The sequence below is a fragment of the Anser brachyrhynchus genome, assembly GCF_964034855.1.
Source record: "Anser brachyrhynchus genome assembly, chromosome: 14".
Taxonomy (NCBI): domain Eukaryota; kingdom Metazoa; phylum Chordata; class Aves; order Anseriformes; family Anatidae; genus Anser; species Anser brachyrhynchus.
This window is the reverse complement of record NC_137709.1, coordinates 16,239,700-16,265,623: the sequence shown is the minus strand read 5'-3', so window position 1 is coordinate 16,265,623 and position 25,924 is coordinate 16,239,700. Positions and strand designations below refer to the sequence as shown.

The 25,924-nt window shown below is 37.4% G+C and overlaps 1 protein-coding gene across 47 annotated transcripts in view; it reads left to right on the top strand.

Moving 5' to 3' along the window:
* Positions 1-25,924, top strand: part of TENM2 (teneurin transmembrane protein 2) — a 1,469,731-nt gene that overhangs the window by 1,214,882 nt on the left and 228,925 nt on the right. The window lies entirely within an intron of this gene.

The following is a 25,924-nucleotide window of genomic DNA, read 5'->3' as shown; positions in this document are numbered from 1 at the left end:
AGATGGAGAAGATGGGATGCTCCTGCAGCTTTGACAACAGCTGGAACTCTTATTCAGAGATTTGGTGCTGAAACCAGGCAAGCTTCTGCGTGGCAAATGAATGCCATTGAATGAAATGAATGTCATTTAGATATTGATTTTATTCAGTAGTCATTCTTCTGTCTTGTGGTGATGAGTTTCAGTGTTCAGACTGATTTGCTTTGAAATTTCTGTCTCTTGTACCTCGCCCTCCTGCCATTGACTAACTGCATCATTTCACAGTAGGTAGTTAAGGAAGACCATCAATTTATGGGAACTTGTGAACTTTCTGGATTATCCCATAGTTGATACATGTGAATGAACTAGATAGAAATTTTGAACTGGAATTCTTCCGTTTCTTTGTAGGACTGAAGTAGACAGCATGGCAAAAAGGTTACGTTCTCGTAGCAGCATGTATATAAATTCCCATGATTTACTCTCTTCCCTAAGGCATGTGGTTCATTTCCTAGGTAATTTTTTTCTCTTGCTATGTTTTTCTCCCTTTGTAATTAAAAGTTTTGTCTTCCATTTCAAGAGGCTGAAGTTGGTGGAGACAGGAAAAATTTTCTTGTGAAGCCTGACTGTATACTTGTTTTACCTAATCTTTTCTAAACATAATTCTTGATGTTGAGAACAAGATACAGTGTTTATGTAGTGCTTTGAAAGTTCCCATGTTTGTATATTCCCATGACAATTCTGAATATTGTTCTTCCATTTCTGTGTGGATTTTTTTTTGTTTTCAATTTTCTCATATTTACTCAATGTTTTCTCAACTTCATCACAGATACATTCTGCTTTTGACAGTGCATTATTAGACATTCACCTCACTTCTTGAGAGGTGTTTACAGACATCATTGTAGGCCACGTCTTTAGGAGTCTGTGTAGTGGCAGTATTAGCTTTGTTCCCAAAAGGTTCACTGCTGTCTGCCTATCGAGAGCAAGATGAGATTGCTTGTGGTTCTGTGTCTGCAAGTAGTCCAAAGATAAAGGACTCACCAGAAGGATGTGGGAGGAGAAAGGGAAAGGGGAAGGAAAGGAAAAGGAAAGAAAGGAAAAAAGAAAATATTTTTTTCAGTTGTAATTTCACAAAAAAAAAAAAAAAAAGATACTATTTAAGAAAAAGAGACCATTTTGTACCAGGAACAAAAAGCCTATTGAACATACAGTTACCTCTTTAGGGAAGAAATCTAGTGGTAGCTGAGACACTACATTGAAAACGGTCAGGGACCACTGGTTGCAATTAGATAGAAAATCTGCGGTGGTAAAAAAAATATATAGTGTCCAAGGAGTAGGAAAGGAAATCTGTCAAAACTCCTAAGAAATTTCTGGGAAATAAGGGAAGGAAATTAAGCTTGCTGACAGTAATGTTTTTGTTTGTAGACAGTCCAAAATTCTTTCTGTCACCAGATTGCATTAGAGGACTCATAAAAGCAATTAACATGTAGACTATTTTTCTAAGTCACTGGAAGCTTCAGCATCTAATTACCCATTATATAATAGCTGGAAGCCAGCAGATAAACTGTAAATTGTTGATGCCCTAGGAAAATTTAAAATACTTTAGTATTTTAGTATAGTAGTTGTGTTTAAAAAATAGTAGTTCTGTAGTAGTTGAGTTTAAAAAATGTATTTTAAAAAGTTTAAGAATACATGGATATCCCTCTAAAATGAACACATGCTAAATTATTCAATCTCTGATTCTGTTTACATTGCTGTTACTGTTTGTTGTTATCTTGTTCTTATGAATTACAACTGATGCCATGTCAAAATGGGCTGCTTCTTATCAAAGGAAACAGGAAAAAAGTGAGTTTGATAAGCCGATAGCGGGGACAGATCAAATGCAGTTACAGATCAGTTGGATAAAAGTGATTCTGTCCAGTGCAATCTATTACCTGAAACAAGATTTTACTGGTATTATTATTATTGTTTTGAATTAGTGGTGTCACCATTATGCAGTAAACATTATCTCTTTACAGACTGAAAAGAGAAAGAAATGGTCTAATTAAAAAGCAATGTAAATCAAAAAGGTAACTGAAAAGATAAAATTCATCTTTGTGATTTTTTGCAATGTTTGTAGTCATATTTTGTGGCTTTCCTTATCACAGTTGTGTTATAAAAATGCCAGTCTCCAGAATAGATGAAATACCATTTTGTTAGTGTCATTGTGAAGAGCAATTTGTTGTCTTGGCCTTATAAAACATTATTTTTGAAACTACGTATAGTTTCTTCTTATTTTGATTAGTGCCATTGTTGACCTTTTAACTGAAACATTTAATTATAATAAAAATTCCAGGAGGGACCAAAGGTGAAACTTCAAAAGTACCAGACAAATTAGCCTGAGAGCTTCCATATATTTTCCATTTAAAACCTTTTGTTCTTGTTGTTTAGATTTCTATCTAATGCAGTATGACCAAAAGAATACAACGTCCAAAGACTGAGATGCTTGTCTGGGAGTCTAATATCAAAATTTTCTACCCAAGACTGCCTGTGTGTATCAATTTTGATCACCATAATAACAGGACACATGTAGAGGCCTGAAAGTCAGGCTGCTCAGCACCATTGGACAAGGTGCTTCTTCCCAGGCTGTACAAGGCTGCCAATGGCATTTTGTAAGTGCATGAAGTTAGCTTTTCAGGTCAGGTCTCTGTGTGGTCCCTCAAAGCTTACTGGTGGATGTCCTGCAGGCAGGTGATGACCAAATGCTTTCCCTGGTGCTGGGGTGGGTGGGTGTAGTTTTACACAGGGGACACGAGCACATCGGTACTTAGACGAGGTGTTTGAGGAACAGTAGGAGAAGGCTCAGTGGCAGAAACTCCCGTTCCCAATGGTAGAAAACATTAGTTGTATATTAACTAGATTTTCCATATTGCTAATAAGGGAATACTGGTAGAAAATGTTAGTTGTATGTTAACTAGATTGCCCATATTGTTAATAAGGGAATACCATCAAAGGAGTTATGACTTCTGAGACCGAAATGGTGGATAGTAATACTGAATTATGTAGTTCTTGAGGCAGGATTTATTTGTGATTGCTTGTTCCTCCATTTTTTTTTTTAAGAAACAGTGCATTTCAGCAGCATATAACTTAGTCTTTTTTTTCGTAAGTAGAATGTCCTCAAAAGATCACCTCACAGCAGCTTTTGCAAGTTTAAATTTAAAGCATTTTTCATCAACTTTACAAGTGAAAAATAGGAGACTTTTTAAGTAATGCATGATGATTAACATGTATTGTAACACTTAGAGTAAGTCACTCCGTGAGTTAATGCTTGAGCTTGGTTTGCATGTTACAGCTCAGTTCATGAAATCAGTTGATTGCTTTTTGCTTCTCCTTATTTTTCTTGTCTTCACGTGGTTTTTCACCCTGTTGAACTTGCAAATGGCAGAATGCTAATAGAAAATTCCCCTTTACCTTTCTAAAGTACGTATCACCTTACATGTGTGACAGCACATATACGAAAGAGGTCCGGAAATTTCATTTCCACAGGTTCTGAAGAACATCTTCAGCCCCTGTAAACTATTTATGTGTGAACAAGTTTACTTGTTGATCCAGCAAAGTGCTGATGGCTGTCGTGGAGAACAGTATTAGCATATAATTTATGTTGAGAAAAACATTTGTGAGGATAGACACCTTATTCCGTGACTGCTTTTTCATTTATGTATATCTGTAAAGTAGCTCAGAAAGACCTAAGTGAACTGTAGAACCATTAAGATTCCTCATTCAAGAGCTAAGGAATAGGAACTAGCATGCATATTGATTTTTTATTTATTTATTTTTAGACCATTACTTCTGGAAGTTGTCAAGACTTGTATAGCTTCCATCTTGGCGGGCTATTTTAGCATCATCTCTACTTCATAAAGGCAGCTGAGGCTTGGGCCTCACATTAATGCTTCCAGCCATGTCTTGTTTTCACCTCATGACCTTGAGACTTGTTGCATTATTTATTCATCCTGTGTACAGTATTAAGTGCTTTTCAGTGTCTGATCCCTGCCCTGATGAGCTTGTAGACTACGAGACATAGGGATGGCGCAGGAAGAGGCCAGGTTCACAAACTACCCATAAGCAAATATAATTTATTTTCAATTCCATAAGAGAAAGTTTGAAGTTTTTTTTATTATTTGTTTTTCTGTTTCTTTGGTTTTGATTAGTGTTTTTTGGTTTTTTGTTTGTTTTTGCAAAACAACAATGTTAGCATCTGGCAGTAGAAGTCAGGCACAAGAGGTTTAAGAGAAATCATTTTTCTCTTCAATAGGTGTGACCTCACTGTGGCTTGCTTTCATAAATACGCAGGGTATTGTTTTGTTTTGTCTTTTAACTTCAGTACTGTCAAAGTCTGTATACAAAGATGTGGAGCTTAAGGTGTAGTTTTATTGTCTAATGTTTCACTGTTCAGCAGCTTACAACATGAGTTATGCATATTAAAGCCTGCACAAGCTAGACAGTCTCACTTTGCACCTACCAAACACAGACAAATGTCTGAACAGCATAAACAAGACAACATGCCAAACACAGGCAATAGCTTGTTTTCTGCAGGAATACAAGTAAAGAGAAATGGAAGAGCAGAACGAGGGATTATTTGAAAAAAAAAATATATATATATATATATTTTTTTTTAAAAAAAGTTGCAAATGCTTGAGATCCAACGGAAGAAATTAGTATTCACTTTTCTCCTGAGATACACAGTTGTTGTTTATACAAAGCAGAGTAATACCAGTTTCTTAATCATGAACTGCAGTTACAATATTGAGAAAGAACATGAGTTGTATTCCTTGTTTAAAACATTCCCTTTTGAGCATTGCAGTAGTTCGATTACTTTCATACTGAACGTTTTGAGTTGGACTGATACAAAGACACGATACAAAGGTTTATGTTTTCAGGGTCCAGAGAGAGGCAGAAAAATTTTCTACTGGTAATAAATCCAAAATAAGCTTTCAATTGTACTAAAATAGAATGAAATCCTAATTATTAATTTTTAAGCATAGAATAGTAACCTTTATTTAATTAACAGTCCAATCAAAATAAATGAATCCCCTTTTTTAAAATATGAAAGTGTAGCTCTCTGCAAACAACATTTCAGTTGTTCTACACCTTTTCCAGCTGCAAGACACTAGCATAGGTAAATATTTAGTAGTTGCGTACCTCCACGCTGGCTGTGACGCTATGTTCAGAGTTGTACATATGTAGAAGCTGGATGGCTAGAACAAGAAAACTGTACTTGAGCCAGAAATTTTTACTGCATATGAAACCAAATACGTAGGGAAGATTTTCAGAAAAGTCAGTAGAGATTGGAATACAAAGGCAGTAAGTGTTCTCAGACCTAAGCTGAGAAAAATGTGAAGGAAAAATACAAGAGAAGATAAGTCCATAGAGGCAAAACAAAATGCAGATATTAGCCTATGAGGAGGTTGGAAATTACTATGTTAATAACACAGAGTGCCACATTTCTAAGTTCCCCTCTCATAGTAGTAGTGGGGATGCAGGCATGCAGGTCAGATCTCTGGCAGAGAACAACTCTCAGGAACTAGCAATCTTCTCTGTCACTCTTCTCTAAACACTATTGTTCATCTCAACCACAATGGCACTAAACTACATGCTGCTGGCATTTAAAATACAAAGATTATCAAAAGATCTTAAGTTAAAGACTGTAAAAGATTGACAAGTGCAAAAGCACACATCATTCAGAATTCATTCCTCCAGGCATTCAATCTTGAAAAAAAAAAAAAAAACTATAAAAAGAATGAGCTGTAAGTTGACAATATGAAGACAGGAAATAGCATGGAGGCATGGATAAGCAAAACAAATGAAGCCCAAATTACAAAGGTGCATACAACAGCAAGATCATGAAGAAGTGTGTATTTCTGTATAAATCATAGAGGCCTAGATTAAGAACACTTGGGGCATTTTTAAAATGAGGGTCTCAGACTCCTTGTAAACAGGTAGAGAAAGTGGCCTGATATAAGGAAAGGGGCTAGGGGGCTTTCTGTGTGAATGCAGACATAGGAAGAAATGCCTATGCACAACGTGACTGGAACCAAGGATCTTGAACAGCTCAAAAACCATGAGAAAGCTGGCTGTTTCCTTCTGGATCTCAGCAGATGGTAAGCCTGTATCTCAAAGTAAAAAGATAGGGGTGTGCTGCATTTTACAGGACATGCATTTTTTTGACTTACACTTTCAGGTCAGATTCTTTTGGTCTTTCTCATGGTATCATCTTAAGGGAGATGGAGAACTAGTATACCTATGTATGCAAATTACCACATCAAGATATGGTCAATTTATATTCAAAATCTAGTTTTGAGCAGAAGTGTGTAGCATGCTAGTAGAATAACAGGAAAAAAAGACATAAGATGTTAATGGACTTTAGTCTCCCACCTATTGCAGTCTGTGACTGGTTGAGAGGGTTTTGGTATCTCCAGGACTGGAATCAATTTGAGCTTGAAAAACAGCAGTTGCATGGAGGTTGTACCCTGCCATCCGAATAGAAAGCTGTGGCCTTGTCATCCTTCTGCTTGTCATTGTCAGTAAGCGTCTTTGGAACTTGGCGGGAGGAAAGTAAGCATGAGTACGCTGCAATGTTGGGATAAATTGTAGCGTAACAAGAAAGTAGTATATGAAAGGGAGAGCAGCACTATAAAGCAAGGAAAGTGTAAAAGCAGACAAAGAAGTCCAGTGTGTGTCATTGAATCTTTGTAGCTTGAAATTCCTTGCTCAAGTAGGAAGAAGACAGGTGCGCTTCTGGCCATCTGAGTAGGATGAGGATCGACTGCTAAGTGTCAAGGGAGATCGGAGACTTGTGCAGGCAGAAAGCACTATAATGATGGCTTCTAACACTCTCTGCAGATTAAGTCACAAATGATACACAGACTGGTTTTAGATGCTGTGAATTGGCACTTTGTGGAATCCACTAAAGCTTTTGCTTTAGCTTTGAGTTGCATTTCAACTCCTTCAAGGTGTTTGTTTCCATCAAAAATGAAGCTTTCTGTAACGGTGACCATAACTTATTTAAGCTGTTATTATTATCAGGATCATTTTGTATATTCCCAAAATATATTTCTGTTCTCCCCATAGTTGAAGTGTTTTAGTTTGGAGAATCACTTTCTTATAGATGTGGGAAAGGCAAAGAGAGGCAAAAGTTACGAGCCCTGGTTGGGTAGGGAGGGGATGGACTAAATGACTTCTGATGGCCGAATGTAGTCCGCTTCTCTATTTGTTCCCCGAGGTAAAGCAACTGAAACTCAAGAACTGATGGTGATACATGCTAAGTACAGTGCATCTTTTACACTTTTTCATAGTTATATTGACAGTGATAGTAAAGAAACTGTATATGGTTGTGAACACCTTCAGGGAGGTGATCAGGGTAAACTGTGTGTATTTCTGATGAGCACATTTGAGCATAAAAACTTTTAGGAAAATGTATACCCTATATGATATATATATGTCCACAGAATCTTTGAAGACATAGGTAAATCTTTCGGTTACCCTCCCGTCCTTCAACAAGAGATGTCTGTATACAGGGTAGGCTTTAAGTGACTGCGGTGCTAAGTAAGGCTTGTCATACAGCTCTGTGTGAAAAGGTTGAACTTTGATGGTTAAAGCCATCAAATCCAAATGCAAATATGTTTCCCTGCTTCTCTTAGAATACTCAGGCAAAAAAAAAAAAACAACTTTTTTTTCTAGCTCTGACACTAATAGTACTTTATCACAAACACAGCTCCTAAAAAGCATATTAGATTTAGTACTTTAAGAGGGACTTTATTATGGGGGGACACTTTCTGGTATTGATTCATTTACCTTTTATAGGTTTCTAACAAATCCTTGTGTTAATTATGTAATAAATCTGATATTCAAATCAAGTAGTGTCTCTTGTGCTACTCCTTAATATGGGAAAAATAAGGAGGAGCCACAGAAAGCTTGTTACACTTCTGAGTATATCCACAGCAGTATGGGGTTCTCTGTGCTGACTTTTCAGTGTAAGCTGTGGGTGGCTGTGACCATATCTTTGTGTTTTATGCCTTCCTTGAACAAGCTTGTTTTCAACATACCTCTTAGTAGCTAAGTGTCAGCTGTTGAGTGTAAGACATTTCACAGACAAGATTTTGTTTGGCTGTGTAATGGAATCAAGTAGTGTGTCTGTGGAAATAATAAAGTTAAATGTATGCTTTTAAAACCAGAAGTAACAGGGTAACAGTTATTTGATGCTGATTGCAATTGCTGTAGGAAAACACATTACTTCTGAGATATTTTTCAGTTATTTTTTCTAGTATACATATACACTTAGGAAGTCATAGACACCATTCTGAAATGTGGTGTGACATTATCGGCCAAATATTAGGAGAATTAAGATGCTAATAAGCAACGTAGCATTAGGAAGAGGGGACTGGTCAGGTCTTCCCTTCATTATGCCTCTGGGTCGTTTTATGTCCTTGACTAGACACATAGTCTTATTCCTTTATATTCAAAACTAAGGCAGCAAAATGTACTTACCAGAGGGATATAGAAATACAATCACTTGAAAGACTTTTAAAGCTGAAGAATGGGAACAGCTTTAGTACCATTTAAGCTAAAGTGTCATTCTACTGCAATACTTTGGCTGAAGAGAGGAAAAACATTTTTCTCTTTTAAAGAGGGGAGGGTGGGGAGGCAAGAAAGAGCAATTCTACTTTCTGAGTAGAGTTGGTTGGCAAATTATAAAACAAAAGCAGTTAGGTGCACTTTTGAACAATACTGTACAGTATGTATATATATAAGTATATATATATATATTTCTAGATGCTCCCATGAGCCACTACTAAAGAACAAAAATAGTGCTTCTATCCAATATTAGCAGATACGGTATTAAACGGATAGAAATACTAAATAAATACAGTCTGAAGTGTTTATGTTTTCTTGTTTTTACACATATGCACCCCTCTTTGTAATTTTTAAAGACTTATAATGCCCAACATGACAACTGCTTATGATACAATCATCAGAGCAGTAGCTTCATCAGTGGTGTAAAACTGAGTAACGGTTTTGGTTATAAAGCCTGTTTCTGTTTTCAGGTTTTGGGGCAGATATATATCGGCTTTGTTATATTTCAAACATAAAAATACAGATAATTGGTAAGTAATGAGGGAAATGAAATAATAAGGAAGGAATACATAGAGCAGCTATTGTAATAGTTGTATTAGTGCGGTTGTACCGCTGTGTCCTTGAACCACAAAGCTGATTTTATATATTGACTTCGAATTGCCACATAACATTTTTTATGCTTTCTGACTCATGGAAAAGAGGGTAGCATGAACAGGTGTGATATCGGAAGGTATCCAGGTGGCTGTTCGTTCTTTTCGGTTAAGATCAGGAAGAAAATAAGAACGTTTAAAAATAAATAACGATCTGTTCTCCTGTCGTAGTCACAATAGAATACCTATGAAACTGGATCATCATTCTTTCAACTGAAATAACACATCTATAGGATGATAGAAATACTCCGGGCTGGCCTTTGGCAGAGGGACCATCTCTGTCCCAAACTGTGTAAGGAGTTAGTTGCCATTTTGGGTAGGAACAATGGAAGTTCATGTACGTATTTTTGACTCAGCTCTCATAACTGTTAAGTACCCAAACCGCAGTAGGAATCAGGTAGGAGAACATCTCTATATAGATTTTCAACATATTTGTAGTTGGAACTAAACTATTTTGGTACTTCAGAAGTAAAAGGACCGTTAGATGGACAAATATCGTACAATAGTCTTTTTATTTAGGATGTATAAATAAAAAGAATTATATCACAGACCATAGAAACTAATGTTTCTTTTTATTTGGAGATCTGGAATACTGTGTGTCCTCTTAAAGAACCAGAATGCTTGAAGGAGAGTTCTGGTGTTTGGATTTTTAAGAGACTTGCTTTGCACACGTGCGCGCACACACCATTTTCGCTCACTCTTTCTCTTGTCAATAAGCTTTTACCACATTAATCCGATAGTATTGAAGTTGCACAGTAAGAAATTGAAAGCTTATTTATCTTGTTCCAAGCAAAAATTTATTGACTCTTTGTAAACCAGTTCTCTGGCTGCTGACTGTGATTTGGAACTGAAGATATTTGTCACTGAAAATTAAAAATTTAATGTACGTGTTTCTTCAAAGGGCACATCAAATGCTGTTGCTTTCAGGAAGAAAAAAACACTGCTTTTGAATCTGGCATACCTTACTTTTCAAATCATGGCAGTGTATATAGTGGAGAGAGATCTTTTGCCTGATAATTATAATTGGAAAAATGCCCCCAACCCGCAGAAATCTAAAAATGGATATTTCTGAAACATGGAACAGGTGGCTCATGGATCTCCTGCTGAACCTTAAATGTGTTGAGATTTGGGGTATTTCTTGTATCTGATGTGTTCCTTATCTATCACATACCCTGCTCTCTATAGTAGTCTGGCATTTTCTAATTCATGTGATATCAGATGTCTATATTTCCTGCGATAGATCATGAAGACAGTGCTACCAGACCACAGTCTGAAGTTGCACCATAAACGTATGGCTTGCCGATGAGCCACATGTTGCAGTGCTCCTTGGAAGAATCTTCCTGCACTTACACTGTGTAGATTTTCTTGTCTTATGGGCACAGGCAAAATATGCTTTTTTGTGTATGTGCAGAAAAGGCACACTGATACCCTCTAGCAGAAACTTACTGCGAAATATAGTCTTAAATTGCTGAGGTGAAGTCTAGGTAAGGTAGCAAATGGATCTGTTATGGACTGACTTTTCTTTCACAGTCACACAATATCTCTGTTTACTGGCATTAGCAAGATCCTAGATTATGCAAGCGTTTCAGCAGTCAGTTTATAATAACAGCAATAATAATAATAACAACCACGATTTTCCTTCTTTAAAACCAGGTTTGAGAAAGTCTGTATGAGAACAGCAGTTGTTATGTTCATGCTTAGGTGTCTTGCAGATGCATCTGGAGGATCACTGAGGTTCTCTTGTGAAGTTTCAGGAGGAATTTTGGCAAGCAGTGTGTGATCATTGTGGTATAACTTTAATTTACTTCACTCAGCCTTACAGATATAGAATGAGATATGTAAGTCTCAGGAATTGTAAGTAGCTGCAGAAATGTTGCCAAGATAATTTTTGTTGTATCCTAATTAAAACTATAATTAACAATTAAACATTTTGCTAATAACATGCTAACAATTTTTCTGAAAGGTAATATAATCAGAGACTTGATTCTTATTTTCATGCCCTTCACAGTAGTGTTTCCATTGGCACAGAGTAAAAGACCTATACCTGTTTGGATTTTTTTTTTTTAGATATTATTATAGTTAGAATCAGGACCAGAATTTCTCATAGAAATTTGAAAGTTATAGTTTCTTAGACATGGAGCAGTTATTGGATTTGTTTCTCTCTTGTTTTTTTCTTTCTTTTTTTTATTTTTTATTTTTTAAAATTAGTGGTAACTGTTCTATCTGCAGTGACTCTCTGCAGTTAGTATATATCCTTTGTATGTACTTTTGACAGAAATAGAGGAACTAAGTGTCTGGCCTGTATCTGGCCTGCACTACAATAATACTCAAGTATTTCACGGTAGCTCAGTCAACTGAGTCTGCATCTGTACTGTCTCTTCTTTCAGTTGTACAGCTTGGTGGTCCTTAAAGGTGTATTGTCTTCCAACATGATCCATTTGTGCAGCTACTGCAAATACAAATTGGTAAAACTGATTTTCTCATAACACTGTATTACCTGTTTTTCACATATTTTTAAAACTAAATAAGATGATTGTTCAATGAAGTTGCTTATAACTGTTTATTTTTAACATCTTGTACATTTTAAGTTGCTTTGTGATTCAGTGAATCACAAAGTGAATTGGAGCTCTGGGAGTATAAAGCAGAGTTATTAGATGTTTTGGCCTGTAGAAAATGTTTTCCAAAGGCTTTGTTCACCCACAAGGTACATGCCAGTGAAGGAGTGTCTTCCTCTGGCTGCATGGAACTGTTTTCTTAATGAACAAAGTGACCTGGAGGAATTAGAAGAGGTGATGGAAGGACATATTTTGGCTGGGAAAGTCAGGGCTTCATGTTTAATTTAAAAAAAGCATTAAACTTTTCATGTTTAATTTGAAGAAACAGTAGAATGTTGGGATTTATAATCTTAATGATGCTGTGTCAGTGCTACATGATGTTAGTGGCATGCTTGCTGTACAGGGTGTGGATATGTAGAAACATTTTACTAAAAATGCCTTTCTTTTTGTTACTGAGGGGAAAAAAAAGCAGAAAACAGCTAAGACAGCAACAGCAAAAACAACACATTAGGCATGCACTACTAGTCTAGCTAATTCTGGGGGTGCTATTAGCAGACATTTAGGCAAATCTATTAACATTTACCATCAGCATAAATGCAATTGCATTCCTACTTTTCATGTTTCTGGCAAAATATGCATGGCCATTCAAGGGAGGAAAAGGACATTGAAAGCATTTGTTAGGTAGTACATCTGAAGTGATAACATAAATTATATGATAGAAAACTCCTATTCAACTTTACAATTAAGGTACAATATTTTAGGGGAAAAAAAAACCGTCATGGATTCTAACTGTTACAATTAAGCACTGAAGCTCAACGTGTACCTTTTAGTCAAGGGTTCACACTTTTGAGTGGATTGTCCTTGTAAATTTACCTCCACTGCTATTGCAGTGGCTCCCTGCCTAAACAAATAAAACAAATAATTATTCAGCTCCTTCTATTTTAAGAAATTACTTTCAATTTGTATTTTATTGGTTAGCTTGTTCTTTGAGCTACCCAATTTGCTGCTTGGTGTCGGGAAGGAGAATGAGCCAAAGCAGAAGAGCTCCTGTGTGCAGCCAGATGCTGTGGGCCCTTCTGCCACCGCTCTCTGGGAGCCGAGTGCGGCCCCCGCAGTGCTCGGTGCCCCTCCGGCCCTTTTGGTTCTCCACCTGTGTCAAGCATTAATGTGTGGAGAGAGGATTTCTGACAAAGCCTGAAGCCTAGCATTAATCCTTTTTCTACGCTCAGAGCTGACTATTTCAGCTTTTACTCTTTTTTCTGCCTCACGCTCAAAGGCTCAGGTGGGCCTTGTTTTCGTCTTCATTGTAGTGCTGTGTATCAGATCCGTGGAGTTAGGTCTGATGAAGTAGTCAAAGTTTCGGGGGGGGGGGGTGTTATTGCGTCGTCTTAGGAACGTTTTTTGTTGTAGGGTTATGCTGTTAGGATGTCAAAATTCTCTAACAGTAGAAAGCCCTGTAAGTCATGTGTTGTTGTTTGTTTTTTTTTGACTAATTTTACAACTTTAATGCTTTTGATCTGTCATTTTCAACTTTCCCACGGTGCTTCACAAGTCTTTCCCACAGCCCCAGTGCCCCTCGCGTCCACCCTTCCTTCCTCGAGGCAAGTTGTGTAAGTGGAGATGAGTTCTGTAGTGTCTCTGGGACGTGCCACCCTCCTCCCTAGGCTTGGCCTTTTGATGCCATCTCCCACCGGAGGCAGGGGAATGAGGAGGCCAGGCGAGGAGAGAGGCACCACCAGCAGCCGGTGGGTGAGGTGGCTCAAGCTGTGGGGCCACCCCACACACCCTGTCAGTGGTGGGCGCAGCGTCGAGGCTGCCCCACACCTCGCACCCACCCCTCAGCGGGCAGCACGGCCCAGCTGGGCCTGTGCTGCCCTGAGCCGGCTGTCACCACAAGTCTCCACAGCTTCTGGGTGGAAGGTTTCTGACATTTTTTTCAATGAATAAATTGTATGGGTTCAGTTGCTTAATTCCTCAAGCAGTTGCTGTGTTTTATGCGTGTATTTCTTGCGATAATCTGTTTTCTTTCCACTGGGAAGTCAAGAATCACATTTATATGGACCACATACTGCATTATGCTAACATATTTTGTATTTAACGTGTACAGATTTAAGTGATTATTTATATAAAATGTGTGAGAAGAGATTCGTCCTCTGCTTGTCTGTTGAGACTTAAATTCAAGACTCTGAATTTTCCCTCACGCAGCAGCTAATGATTTAATTTGTGTTGGTGGCAGCTTAAATCCTGGCACTGCTCAAATGGCGCTGACTGCTGCGAGGAAAATACCCAACCATGAAATAAATCCCAGTTTGTTATTTAAAAAAAAAAAAAAAGAAAAGAAATGAAAAAAAAAAGAAAAAACAGAGAAGAAACCCCTTTAAACACTTCATTTTCCAATCAATTATTAATCTTATAAAGTGACCTGCTTAAATGTAAAAGAAGAGTAAATACAATAATCTCAGAGAACACTTAAATATCTTAATATCTTGCTCAAAATTCAGATTTTGTCTGTAATAATAATGTTACCTCTGTGGGTTTCAAAAGATTTTATACCTCTTTTACTGTATTTCAACATTTTTTTTTATTTCTTTTGACACATTCTGTGTCAAAGCAATAATGGTCTTCTGCTGAAGGCAATGGAATTTGCAGGTATTCCAGTTTCTAGCATCATGGTTGATGAAGTGCAAAGACTTTAAAGTGATCATTATGAAAGTTTCCCTGGAAGACACCCCTGTCTCCCCCTTTTTTTCTTTTTTTTTTTTTTTTTCCCCTGAGGCATAGTTCACATAGGAGCTGATTTTCTTCCAGAACATCACAATGTACTTCAGGGGTTATGCTTACAGCATCACAGAAACAACAGAAATTGCAACCCACCTTAGCGCGTAGCACTTAAGTGATTGCTGTTTTGAAAATCTTTGAAAGAGTGAGAAAAGACATTAGGGGAAAATACTAATTATTATGAGAGCACAGTATGTGCAGTCCTGCTTGTGCTGCTGAATCATGGTGCCCAGTTAAACCTCTGCATGGAGGTTAATCGTTGACAGAGGGAGCAACAATTTGAATTATCACAATGTCGTAACAGCTTTCAACTGCCTACCTGAACCTGCTTGTTGTCTATTCTAGGTTTAAAAAATGTTAAAACGGTCATATTCCTATATTAGAACTTGGAGTATAAAATTTCTGCTAATTTTAACTATATGGAAAGTTTGGAATGTCAACTCAATTGTGTTGATTAGATAATTTGGGACCTAGGCTGATGCAAAGATGGTGTTGTTACTCAGAGTTGTAACTCTTAAGACAAAAAACAAACTTTCTAGTAAACTCCCCAAGAGCTTGTTGTTTGACCACAGTTCTCAAGAAATTAGCTCGCCACGTTTGGGAAAATGGAACTGTCCTATTTATGTGTATTAATGTGCTTGAAACCAGCCATTATAAAGTGAATCTGCTGAATTTGTGGCGTACAGCACTGATCTCTACTAAGGCATTTTCTTCCTTGGTGTACTGAAAGCAGGTTTGAGGTTTAACATAGCCAGTGCCATGCTTACCAATACAGCACTGAACAGGTAACCAGTGTCCCCATGTGTCCAGAGGGTAATATGTAGCTAAGCTGAAAGCTTTTCTCAGTTTATGCAATAGGTCACTTAGTGACATTTTGGAAACAGATAGGAGTATTCCTGTTTTCATTCTATGTCTCCATTCTAAAAGCAATATAGTAACTGTAGGAAAAAGCGATGTAGTAACTCTAGTGCATTTTAAGTTCTTGCAGTGGACTCAGATACAGTGAGGAGCAAACTTTTAAATAACTATCAAGAAGGAAGAGTAATAGGCTCATGCAGAAAAGGCATCCCTTAGGTGCTTTTGGGTGGCAGAAAAGCTGTGAATGCTCCAGAAAGCATTGCAAATGCTCACTCCTTTGTATAGGTACTTAAATTAGGGTGTTGTATTGTTAGAAGTGGTTCAAGCTGATGAAAGAAACTGGGCTTTGCCTTAAAGCACACAGGTCCGAACTGTGCCTTATTTTATCGAAGTAAATATTCTAATATATGAATAATAATGATGTTATTACTGAAATAATAAAGATGTAATTACTGACTTAGGCTTTACTTCAGTGATGTGCCTGTAACGTTGAACATAATGTCGTTTTAATAATGAAGACTCTTTCCTGCCTGCTTTCTTTGAGCTAGCTGGTGTACGAAGTATCTGGTAGTCAGTGAAGATAAATACATAAGGATACCTTCTATTAATATTGGGCAAAGAATGAAATGGGTACTATAAATATTTTCAGTCCTAATAATTTCTATAGGAAGGATATAGCAATTCATGCAGTTGTTGATTAGCTTGGTTTTTTTAAACATTCTCAGGGGTGTTGTTACTCTCAAGAAAATTGTAATCAGGTCTTTCAGTGGCAATATTGAATTTAGAAAGTAAGTAGTTACTGGTTACAGCGCGGCTTCGTTAGTATACAGGAAAATCACTCATTCTGTGGTGATTAACATCTATTCACATCTTGGAATGCATTATGGGCTCTAAATTATCATAGAAATTAATGCAATCTTCTTAAAGGGCTTAAAATATGGTAATAGATACAGCATACTAGCACCTGCAGCTCAAGGTACCAAAGTTATTAAAGTTGGATATAATTATATTTATTTTGCAAGCATCTAAGTGAGGAGGAGAATGAGAAACAAAGTTTAATAAAAATGAAAAAGGCACTCAAATTCTTTTATTAAATAAGTATATTGCCATTTCTGATGCATATGAAACACTTTGTGAAGTCCATTTTGCAGTTCTAAAAGGCTGGCAGAAAGATGACACTCCCTGCACCGACTTCACAGGAGGGAATGCAGATGACTGCGTTTCTCGATTTACACCAGTGAGTTGGGAGAGAAGTTTGCTGCACAAGCTGAATTTTGCAAGGCTGCTTCTTATCTGTTTGCTGTGCTTGTGTCTTTTTAAGGGTCAATCTCAGATTAATTCTCTAGTAGTCTAACAGAACAGTGAGTGTGAAAAATAAACTGTGGCAGCTGTTCTCAGCTCAGTGGCAGTGCGTGGTAGTGACCACAGAGAACATAAGGAGAGAGATGTTGGAGAGGTCCTAATGCATGAGATGAAAGAGGGAGGACCCAGGAGTATTTCTATAGTCCTCGATCCAGAGGGTTACTGCAGTTTGGAACTAGGTGGGAAAGGTAAATGCTGCTCTTCTGAATAGAAGATATTCACATGACACGCAACAGTTATTAATACTAAATTGTGCATGGATGTAAGCTCTTCTTTAGGATCAGCATGTGAGAAACAAAGTGCAAACTTGAAGGTGAATTTCTTGTGGCCGTGTTTGGGTTTTATTGATTTAGAGATGAGATGCATGGATAAACAAGTAATTGACCTAAACTTGACTTCAGCTTCCATTCTTCAAGCAAATTAATGGAGCTAGCCAAGAAATAAAAGTGCTGTTTTATGAAAGGTTAAGACTATACCCTAAGTGTAAAAAAAAAAAAAAAAAAAAAAAAAAAAAAAAAAGTTGGATATCTTCTGCAGTATAAATAGATATTTCCTTTTTATTGATAACTTTTAGTGAATGAATCCCTGCCTGTCTTTACAATAACAAGAAGACATGCTGACATTTGATGCGAGTGTTCGTTGTGCATAAAGTGAAGCGTGTACAGCACACTAAGTGCGGAGTTGGAATGCCAGGAGAGATTTACAGATAACAGAAATTAGCAGAAAATGCTTCTTATTATCAGTACAGAAAAGCTGTATTTTAAATGACAGCCAGATGCTTGTTTACTAGGATTATAATGTTAATGATAGTATTCTGTTCACAGTTCTGCATGCATAGCTACTGAGGTCACTGGGAACTCTGGGAGACTGCATCCCACCCTGCCCCCCCCCTTTTTTTTTTTTTTAATTTTTAAGTAAAATGATGGCTACTGCTCACAGTGCTGAACAATATGAAGGGACATAAAAATGGTAGCTATTTCAAGTTTGTGGATTTTTTTCTCTTAGACCAGGTACAGGAAAGAGGAATCTTGCAGATGAAAAGATTTTCATTTATCAGTACTTTTATTTCAATTTTCACAACAGTTCTATCCTCACTAGAGGCTTTTAAGTGTCTGCCTGTATCATATGTTGATCTTAATGAGACAGAACTAGGCTTCACTGCATCGGAATGAATTTGGAATCTTTTTCCCTCCATTTGGAGTGAAGTTAAAATGACAATTTCATCCCTACATAGATGTCCTTGTTTGCCTGCAACACTTGAGATTTACTTTAGCTTGAAGATCAAGACTAAAGGTAATTAGTGAGAGAGAAGGTGGGGTAAAAAAAGAAGGGATAGAAGAAATAAAAAACACACACACAAAAGAAACAAGCATTGCACAGAAATGGAAGTCAATAAACAGTGTAATTCTTAATTCGTTCAGAAATGGGAGTAATGGTTTTGTAAAGTGAAATGACCAAATCCAATAACTAACATTTGGTCAGGGCAATAATAATGGTATTTGTATCTGTTTTAATTGGCTTTAACCTTTCCCATCATGTGTGAACTATTAAAAAATTAAAGAGGAAAGTATTTAGTGAGACAGATTTATCTTAGCTCATGGTTTGCACCAGTTTAATGAGGTCAAAGCAATAAAGAATCTCAGCAGATCCTGAGGTCTGGATGATGAATGATTGTCTTCCTCTGCTGATACGCAGTGATGTGCTCAAGTTTGAGGTGCTGTTGGAATATGAAATACAAATTTCTAGAGCTGGGAAGTAGTCTTAAATGATTTTTCTCAGGAATATGTATGCAAATGTATTTGAATAAAAGTGAAATAACTTTTGCTTGCTGGTAGGGGAAAGATTGAAGTTGTTGGATTAGAGAAAACGTTTTTAAGGTGTGTTTAACATACAAAAAATTAACACATGCACAAGTGTGTGGATACGTGTATGGCTTACAGCAGTGTGTTCAGCAAATTGATCAGTTATCATAGGTAGTAAAGTTATGATGAGAATTTAGTAATTAATGTGCAGTTTTCCTAATGCAAGGTTGTACATGTGATGGATAAGAAAGTGGAATTTTTACTGGAAGAGTAGGTAGCAACTGATCTTCCGTTAGTGGCTTCATTGATTAAAGATGATTTAATTTGATTTGATTTGATTTGATTGAAATATACATTGCATCAGGCTTATTTTGGGCCTTATTTTTTCCATGTATTCTTCTTGTTCATTTTACTCCCATGAAAAATACCTGAAGTATAAGTTTGGAAGTGGACAAGCAGTGAAACCCTTGCTTCACATCCAGATATGCATTATAGTTTATTTAGCAAGGTGCAGTATCTAAAAATAGAATTGGTCAAGTTATGCATGGTCGCTGACCATTTTCCTATGGGAAACCGAATCTGCTTAAGGAAGCAGTGTAGGTCCCCTCACACTTGGGAGCACTGAGAGGTGGAGCTCCTGAGCACTTGCCTTCCTTTCACATACTGCTCCCAAGGAAAAAAACACTATAAAAATAAAATGGGTATTGATTTCTGTGACAAAGAACTACATTGTTGGTCTAAAAGTTTTATTAACAGCTCATATTTTTATGATACTTTTAAAATAGTGGATTATGAATGATTGAAAATACCCTCCAGCTTAATTGAGAACCATTATGCCTGGTAATTGCCAGAGATTTCTGCAAACAGCCGTTGTTCTCTGGCCTATTAACATAATTTGAATTTTTTATTGCACTTCATAATTATCTGTTGGAGTTAACAAACAGGCCCATTTGCTGAAGTGTTTAAGAACAAAACCCCAAATGGACTGCATCATGATATATTATTACTATTAACTGACCTTGCTGGAACAGATTTGTACATCAGTTTTTGATGGGGTCATGACTTCCGCTGATGGAAGAGGCGTGTGGATTTCTCGTTTTCATTTCAGTAAGTGTAGGAAAAACTGGATCTTTTAAAATTGTCTTTCACTCTTTCTTGCATGTCTACTCATTTAGATCACGGTAGCATTTTAACGTGATCCCCATGATAGCTGGAGAGAAGCACTATTCTGCCTTAGGTATTTAACGCATTTCATCTGTTCACTATACAAGTTAGCAAAGACAAGGAACTTGACTTCTGCTTAGATTTTAAGGTTTTCAGATCAACTCCTTTCCAGTTCTGATTTGTAGAGAAAACAGGCTCCCTATCTGTCATTTTTCATGTACTGCAATAAATATTAATGGTCCCTCATGAGTTCTGCATGACCTATATAAACGTATACATTTTACATGTAAATATCAGTTCATGCATTTACTAAAATCACATATTCTAGTATTGATTTCTTACTGCCTAGGTTGACATTTCCTGAAGAATTGTTTTTAAATGGCAGATGTTGCATTATGGCTTTTGTTTCATACTTTCTCCTCTGACAACACCTTTCATTTGATGTTACCGCAGAATGTTGCACCCCCTCTTAGCGCTCCTTGCTTTCCTCTAACACATCTCATGTTATTTGTTCTGTATTTTGCCTTTCATTGTAAAATGGAGTGACTAAGATAAACATGTCAGGTGCGCGTTGCCATTCTTCTTGGTAATGATTGCGGATCAAGGCATGAAGATGAAGGCAGCTCAGCAGGCTGAGGATGCGGCCGCGGGCTGGTATGCGGCACTTGGCTGGACTTGCTGGGAATGTTCCCTCTTGTGTCTGCTCGGCAGACTGGCGACTGGTCCTTGATCTTCCAAGTAAATACAAACAGCCCCACAAAGATTATATGAGTATCTTCAGGAAAACAGTGACAATGATTTGTCAATATTAACCATAGGCAAGGGTACGTTAGTGGTGAGAGAGCATTTTCCTGCCTTGCAAATGTATCTGCAGTTTATATAATGGTTTTATGCTGGGTTGTGATTCTTTGTAACTTTGGAGAAGCTCGGGAAGAGGTTGCACTGCCGCTCTAAACTAATTCATAAAGTGCAGCAGCTGCTGCTTAATGTGCTTTTGTGCCTGTGAGGAAGATGTATATATAATGCAAACAGCAGCAGTTAGCTGTCTTTTCTGACACACGTTTTATCCTTTCAAACTGAAATTCATTGTCTTATTACTATTATTTTTCCCAGCACATGATCACATACAGCATACTGTCAGTTGTAATAGGAAAACCTCCAGTGACAGAAAAATCTCCTAGTTGTTCCTATTTCTGTCATTCTTCTTTGTAGAAATTGTTTTAAACAGGTTTTTCTTCCTCGAGCGTTTAGACCTTGAGCCTTCAGGTAATCTTCTCAATTAGTCCCTGGGGCTGTAGAGAGACAGGAAAGTGCAATTCCCTTAACAGCAGCTAAAATTACAGGTTCAGGTTAAAATTAAGGTACAGGCTTTAAGCAACCTGGTATTAGGGGAAAAAAGAAAGAGGATAAAAGAAAATAAAAGAAAGAAAGAGGATAGGAAGAGATAGAAATCCTGGACATTTGGCTTAAAGTAAGAAGAGTGAAATCTGTGATCGACTTCTCAAGGACAATTATAAGTAACTCTTCCTTTGTAACGCTCCGGCAGGTGATGGCTCATGCTCTGTGCACTGCTTCTGTGTCTGTCCCCTCTGTCTGCCTGACTTCCTTGGCACTCCCCAGGATTCCTCCCATTACTGCAGTCAGACTTTGTAGGGCACAAAGGGGAAGTCTGAGGAGATTTGGGGGAGAGAGGACCAGGGGTTGGAAATGGGCAGAAAAGGAGCAGTCCTGTGTTTGCCTTAGGCCATTTGCTTATTTAATGCATTTAGCTATCAAATAATTTCACCCGTCATCTATTGCTTCTTTCTGTGGCAGAAACATTTTACATTTCCCTTTACATTCATAATTAGAAAGTGTATACCAGAAAATTGGTACATTTATTAGGAAAAAAAACATTAGTGATGAAAAGACAAGCTTTGCGATGAGTAAAGGGAAACGATTCATAAGCAGGCATAGCTTATTTGTAGTGTTTGTTTTAACTTTGTAGGAAACACCTTCCCAGTGAAGGGGCAGAGCCAGCTGTAAGCCTGCCTTCCAGGCAGGGTGCACTGCAGGCCGAGTGCCTGGGGCAGGCTGCGGGCCTGTGGAAGCGGCAAGCTTGGCGTGCCGCACAGGCCTCAGCCTGCATCCGCCTTTCAGTAGGCCCAGAGCTCTCTGAGGATTAAAATGACATTTTTTTGCTTCAGGGATATTTTAGTTATGCGAGGTGGAGTGGATGGAGAACTTCTTAATATGTAAATGTTCTCTGCCATCACTGAAACTGCTGAAATAAATATTATGTGTGTGATTCTTCATGCTTCAGTTTGGTTAGTGTGGTTTCCTTTTTTTTTTTTTTTTTTAAGGCTAGGCAAGACTTGTCATTAGTTAAGCCTGAACCAGGAGTGTGGAGTTCTTATGCTGTCTGTACGATAATTTTTGTTGTGGGCTGCCAGCTATTGTCAGCAAAGCAAATACATCCTACTCACATGAATCAGGCTAACTGGTTTTGCCTTGTAGGCAATACTTCTTGTTACCTGTATCTTCCTTTTTTTTATTTTTTTCTCTTCTTTATAAAGTAAAACATATGTCTTCCTCCTTGTGAGTAATGAGAAGTTGATTGGGAAAATATCTCAAAGGACAATTCTTAGGGTTAATATATCACCTGTCCTAATGTGTGTGTATGTGTGTGCCTGTGTCCATGTGTGTTTATATAATGTCAACATCTATGGCGTACACTTCTCTTTCATACACTATATGGATTTTTTTTCTATCCCTTGCAGCAGCATAAGGGAAGATCCTTAAAATGGGTCCTGCCTTAGCAGGGTTACCTGCAGTAACCCACAGGGGATGGTACACAGCAAGGCTTCTTTTGCTTTTTGAGACTTACGTTCTGCTTGTCAGCTTGATTTCTCTCCCAAGCATTTAACATTTCTTCTCTTAGAATTAAACTAGCGCGTATTTTGTTGACAAGGTAGTGAAACACAACCCATTTGAATTTTACTGTGCATTGTGCTGACCAAAAATATTGCTGAGAGGATTTTTTATTTTTTTATTTTTAAGTACCCCACAGGCAAGGACCAATGATTGAATACACCTTATAATATGCTTTCTATATTTTTTGGTCAGTCCTTGACTCTGTTGTAGATGTGTTATGGATTTTATCATATGTGTTATGGATTAGGAAGATATTAAGTCTCATACTAAAGTGCTAGCAAATGAGCAGGGACATTCCCATCATGAAATTTTACGAGGTGTTAACTGCAGGCAAGTTTCAGATTTTTAAGTCAGTTATCTTTTTTAATATTCTAAGCTCTTTTTTTACTTCTATGATAGCTGTAAATATATCTGTAAATATATCTGTATGTAAATGGATCTGTAAATATATCGTTGACCAGAGAAGAAACTGTTGTTTCTTTGTTTGTTTTCTGGTTTTGTGGTTTGTTTGTTTGTTTTTTGTCTCTCTTAGAAGTCATTTGTTTTCTAACATATATGCTATTGAGTTTGGGGGAGAGCAATAATGGGAGAGGGGTGCCTGACAGCCTTAAATCATTTAAAATTAAAGAGGAGGGAGGAGTGGATAGTCCTTTAATCATAAGAACATTAACATCTGAAGATAAGCTCTCCGTATCTCCTTGTTATTAAAGGAATGTCCTCTGTTTTTCTTATTAGTTCTTTACTTATGGGATCTCAGGGATTGACCTGACTTGCATTTTTCTTGTGTTGTGGTTGTACGTCATTAGATTTAGTGTATTTGGAAGAAATAAATAACAAGATTAAACTGAATAAATTGAGGGTGTCACTCTATATAGTTTTAGCACATAAATGCTTGCATCAGGTATCCAGTTACTGTTCTATGTAAGAAGACTGTGGTGTTATGCTCCATTATCATGAATGGTCTCAGGGTGAATTATGCAATCCATAGTGAACCTAAAAACTGGAATAGGATTATGCACAGCAGAAAAGTTATGCAGATATTCTTTGCAAAACCAGGTCTTACTATGCAGAAACAAGTCAAAGGGAAAAACAGTTTTTAAAACTTTTTAAAAATATAAATCGGTGTTATATAGAATAAGTGTGTGTGTGTTGTTTCACTTGTATTCAGCTACACTCTATACTGCAAAAGTTCTTCCTGCCCCCTTTTGCGCTCTCACCACATATAGGTGATGCTATAGCAGTGCTGAAGGTAGGCATGATGTGACCTGGGGTTTCCATTGTGTTGCCTGGACGTAAGAGGGAAGATGTCAGTGTATTTAACATAACGTAATGCCCAATTGGTAGTTGGGAGAATTGATCTTCATACATTTTTTGAGATTATTTTTTTTTTAATTGGGGGGGTTGGGGGGGGGGGGGGGGGGGGGAAGGCCTGACTTGAAGCCAGGGTACAAAAGAAATAATCCCAAACTACTTAAGTACCTTTTAATGTTCTCTGTCTCCTTTGATAGACTGAATTTTTGACAGTGGAAGTGCATACGGTTATATTCACTTCATCTTCCCTGACTGCTTTCTCCCTAAGCCTTCAGCTGAGTTTAGTTATGACTTATAACTTTAGCATGGCATTTGGGAAAAACAGAAAAAGTAGTATAAATGTAAATGTGAAAAGCTACAGCTCATTCTGTTTTTGAAATTGTTGGTGTGAAAAGATCTCAACAGTGTTTTATTTAAACAAGGTCTGCTTCAACCTTGATTGACTTGCAGTAAATTGCCTGGTACGAGAGGCAAAAGGAAGTGGATAGAAAAATGGCAATCAGCACCAAATGTTTCACATATTGATTGACAAGCACCAGAGATGTGCTGGAGTAAGATAAATTGGCTAACAGAGCCCATCTTGACAGCTCCTGAGATGGGAAAATTGTTCCTGTTAATTTGCTGCTGGGACCTTGTCATTTATGGGGATATATATTTGAGTGCCTTCTAATGGTGTAAACAAACTTTGGATTCTGAAGTAGTATATTTCAGCTTCAGTTGCTTTAATTCTTCTCTGTCCATGTATTTCTGAGCTGTAGTTATAAAGTGCTTTAAGATCGAAAAGATGAGAGAAACTGTCATTATTTTAAAGATACAGTTCACACTGAAATACAGAATAGCACATCCAGGCTATTCTGTAGTCTGGTTGATTTTAGTAGGACTTTTCTTTACTGATAAGTATGGAACAGAGCCTTGCATTTATTTTGAAGGGAAGAACGTGTATCCCAATTTTTATTCATTCATTTTGGCAAATTTAATTGTAACTATAATTAAAATATTTCCTACCTTTTTAACGTATCTAATTTTGTGCTTGCAAATGCCTTTTAATAAGGTTATAGGTTTTCTTAGTACTGCAGAGTAAAGCTCCCTTTCCCATGGAGTAGTCTTTCATCTCTGCGATTTCCTTTCATTAAAAGGAAATTTTATCTTTTTAATTTCCTGTACTGCTCTCCCAGTGTGCCAGTAATTGTGGCGGTACACACCAGCGCTAAAACAGTCAATGGTCTGATAGCTGTTGTGTTGGAATCTGCCACTCTGAAAGATTTTATTTTGGCTGAAATCTTTTCACATAAAGTGAAATTTGAAATTAACCTTCTCATGTACGAAATCAACATTTTTCAGTTTTTCTGTGAGAAACGTGCAGATTCCAGTGTTTATTTAAGGTGTGGCCCACAAACAGTAAATTGTGTTTTCCTTTCCTTCATAATTTATATTCCTTTTCTTTATTTGCATCTACTTCTCAGACTCTAAACTGGAAATTAACTTCTCAAAAGGGAAACATTTGAAACCTTATTCAATAGTGGGGGGGTGAATGAATTTTTATCGGCACTTAAATTGCTCATTTGCAAGTGGCTTGGTAGTTTTGTCCATAATCCTTTATTTGGACGCTTTTCGTGTTCTCTGTCTTCTTCAGGGAGTAGTCAGCTTTACTGGAACACATCAGAGAGGTTTTTAAAGGGGCTAAATAGGCCTTGCTCCATATTAGTGATGGTATTTCATTTCCCCCTTTGATTTTTAGCTGCAGTTTAGCTCCAAGCTGAATTTCCAGATCTGAGCGCAATGGACCGTTCGGAATTGACTGAACAGCAGCAGCCCAGTATTCAAGTCAGTAAAGACTTCTGCTGGGGGAGCTTCTCTCCGTGCAAAAGCTTTCTAGGACTCTTGGGTGAAATCCTGGCTGTGCTGAAGGCAAAAATACAATTTATATTGACTTAAATGGAGCTGAGAT